The 3,744-nt window shown below is 35.2% G+C and overlaps 1 long non-coding RNA gene across 1 annotated transcript in view; it reads right to left on the reverse strand.

Moving 5' to 3' along the window:
• LOC106871758 (uncharacterized) overlaps positions 1-3,006 on the reverse strand; it is a 24,486-nt gene extending 21,480 nt beyond the window's left edge. Inside the window, exon 1 of the long non-coding RNA XR_001409693.2 lies at positions 2,857-3,006. This is a non-coding gene — a long non-coding RNA (uncharacterized LOC106871758). The remainder of the gene's footprint in view (positions 1-2,856) is intronic.
• Positions 3,007-3,744: the final 738 nt, after the last annotated feature.

Consider the following 3,744-nt stretch of genomic DNA (forward strand, 5'->3'; position numbering starts at 1 on the left):
GTGTGTGTGTGTGTGTGTGTGTGCGTAGGGGGACTTCTGAAGGTATGTCTTGAAAGTGTAACTCTGTAAAAGTTCATTAACAAAAACATGCCTTTTAAAGACAATGAGTAAGCTTAAGTAGGGTGGGACGCGAAATTTTTTTCCTAAAAGTGTTCTGGACCCCAGTTATGAACTCATTTGCATACAGCCAATCAGAGCTCATCTATCAAACTAATTTACAAGCGCATAACAAGTGATGGATGACAAGATAAGGTCACTTGTATTGTCCCTGTTTGTAAGCCCTTTATGGGTAATTAAAAATAAAAGATAAGGTCACTTGGGTAAGGAATGACCATGCTTCTTTCGTCTTTTAATAATGCTTGTTGTTCTTGTTCTTGTTTCAACCACGGCTGCCTCTGCATAGTTATTTGTGTTGTTTACTTTGTAAAGCAGTAAAGGGAGAAGGTTGCTTGCACATCACCCTCTACCCATATTTTTCCCATCCACATCGTTACCATATGGGGCCCTAACAAAATCCGATAATAGGTATAGATGTAAATCTATCTAATTCTTGTCTCCTTCTGAAATTAGGCATAACTTGGCGATCGGTCGACTTACAACACCATTCTTTGTCTTGAAGGGCGATGTAATCCATTTTAGCATAACGGTTACATTAAAGAGTTAACATATTAGGATAATGGCTTTCTTTGGTGGTTTATTTGAGAGAACGAAACACAAGTATGTCCTAACTAATGAATGTGGAGCAAGATTACAAATGATCAGTTTTAAGATTGATGATTGCAAATGAATTATTTAAACTAAATCATTCGATTTATTTTAAACTAGATATAAAGAACGGTTAAGAATAATAGCTATAATTAGTGCCAATTAAATAGCTATTATTTTGAATAATCTTAAAACTGACAATGACAGCCAGTTACCTTCTTCCCTTTATTGGTTAGGACAGTTATCTTTGTTCGTTCATTCATTAAGTCAGCCCATTCATTCATTCATTCATTCATTCAATCTCCATCTGTCTGCCTGTCTGTCTGTCTGTTTGCCTGTCTCTCTCTCTCTCTCTCCTTCACTGTAAAGGATTGTTAAGTTATATATGAAAGTTATTTTGAAAGTTTGAAAGTTATTTTGCTTTGTACTTAAATATATTTCACTTACTTTTCATTTGCCTTTCCCACTCCCGTCTACACAACTATATTAATGAGATATTTTAAGGTGGTGGAGAGTGTCTGTGTATGTGTATGTATATGTATGTGTGGAAGATGTAGGGAGTTCAGCAAGGGAAAAAGGGTTCATTTATCCAAGCCTAAACTGCAAACGTAATATACTTACTTGCGTCTGAATAACATGGTGACTAAATGCGAGTCATAAATATCATAGTCATTCTGACGATATCAATAACTATAGACAAGCAGGCTATCCACATGCTAGAAATAACAGCAAAATCTCACAAAACTGCGATAACATAATGAAATTTTGAAAATGCGATTTTTGAAAAAAAATTTTTTTTCAGAATCGGATCCTCCATAACCAAAAACGTGGGATTAGGTAAAAAAAAAATCAATATAAATCCATTTTACCCGAATTTATGACGGAAAAATCGGATCTTGTGAATTTTCCGAAAGTCCCCTTCCCACCCACCAGGGCCGTCAGCTCGCATTCGTTTTTCTTATTCGTTTTCCACACACTTGTTTGTATCCCCCAGGCTGGTTTATTTATCTTTTTTTTTGTTCCCGAGTGAAGGTCTTTATATTGACCAACCGGCCTACCCCTCTATAATATCAACTGCTCTAGATTTTATAGTGTGCTTCTCCTCCAGATTTATGTATTTCTACAAAAGATCCTATATATAGTCCCCGTAACTTAGCGGTTCGGCAAAAAGAGACTGATAGAATAAATACTAGGCTTACAAAGAATAAGTCCTGGGGTTGATATGCTCGACTAAAGGCGGTGCTCCAACATGGCCACAGTCAAATGACTGAAACAAGTAAAAGAGTATATTATTATTATCTCGGTTGAAAAAACTTTGACAATGTAAATATGTTAATAGTTACCATGGGTAGCAAAAATCACACAAAAACTAGGATATCACACCCGTTTAATAGGTAGAAATACCAAGTTAAAGTGATGTATTTTGAGTAGATATGAAGAATAATAATAAATGGAGCAAAACGCATATAAACAATAAGTTCCTTTAAAGAACGTATTGTTTATATGCGTGTTGCTCCATTTATTATTATTCATATATATATATATATATATATATATATATATATGTGTGTGTGTGTGTGCGTGTGCACGCGTGTGTGTGTGCATGCATGTAAGGGGTTTGCTTTTTTCGGTCTTTATTTGTGTTTATTGTTTTATAATTTTTTGTGTTCTCTGTTTCGTCTATATTTCTAATTTAATCTTTTTCTAAATTATGTTACGTTTATATGTTATATGATATATGACAATAAAAACCTTTATTTTTAATCAAAGGTTACAGGTGAAAAGTAAAAGTGGAGACAGCACGGATGTATGTTTAAAGATTATTTTAACTTCTTTTTTCTGTCAATACAGAAGTATTGTTATATTTGTTACATAAAGAGACTTTTATAAAACAAGACCAGTTTCGATGTGTAAGTCCATCTTATTAAAAATCCAAAGTCAAAAATTAGGGAAAAACTTAAAAAGTAGAAATTAAGACAGCTTGTTCTCATATTCTTTGTGTAATTAAGAACATAATTAATATTTTCTGTTTTTATAATATTAATCATATTTTTCCAAGATAAAACAATCCTGATCTCTCTCTCTCTCACTCACTTTAACTGTCTAACCTTTTTAGCTTATAAAATTAATTAAAAGAAACTGTTTACCTACTTTAGTTTCAGGAATTTGAAATAAGTCGTGAACAGTTAAGTGACGAGTTCGACCACGCTTCTACGACCATATAAAATAATAAACATGTGTTGTAATGTGACGATTAAACATTTATACTATGGAAGATCATTCGCAGTTGATCTAATCAAAAAGACTTTCATGTGTGCCTGATAAGATAGCTTGTAATAAACATAAGGATTTATAAAGCTCAAAACCAAAATAAAGGCAAACCAGAATGCGAGGAAAATAAGGGTAGCCAAAGTCCGAGTATAGTAAGATCCAATCGACTAGCTCTGTCTTCTTTTTATACAGCAAGTTAAATCTCTAAAATCTTCCTTACAAAAACGAAGGCTAAAGAGAAAACGCAAACGGAACCTAAATCATTTATTGTTTAAGTCCGATATAAAACATCGCTAATTGTAATCAATGTAAAATGTAAGTAACGATAAGCCCAGGCGAAAATATTGAATTATGACTAGGTTGACCCTCCATACAATAATATACGTAGTATTAGATTGATCTAAAATTTGTGTGGAAGCTCTCTGTCTCTGTCTGTCTGTCTGTCTCTCTCTCTCTCCCTCCACACACACACACATATACATATAGTCTTTTACTCTTTTATTTGTTTCAGTCATGTGACTGTGGCCATGCTGGAGCACCGCCTTTAGTCGAGCAAATCGACCCCAGGGACTACTTCTCGGACCTGGGACGCCGCCTCCAGGCCAATTCAGTAGCCTAGACTTGTTCGTGGATGACTGTAAGGCGTTGGTCGAGCGTTTCGACTTTAAAAAAAGACCCCTCCGGGCCAATCTCACCCGGGCCGAATCGGTCGCCCTCCGCAATCTCCGCCGCCGCGACGACATTGTCATCAAGCCGGCGGACAAAGGT

This window comes from Octopus bimaculoides, chromosome 2, assembly GCF_001194135.2.
Source record: "Octopus bimaculoides isolate UCB-OBI-ISO-001 chromosome 2, ASM119413v2, whole genome shotgun sequence".
Lineage (NCBI taxonomy): Eukaryota > Metazoa > Mollusca > Cephalopoda > Octopoda > Octopodidae > Octopus > Octopus bimaculoides.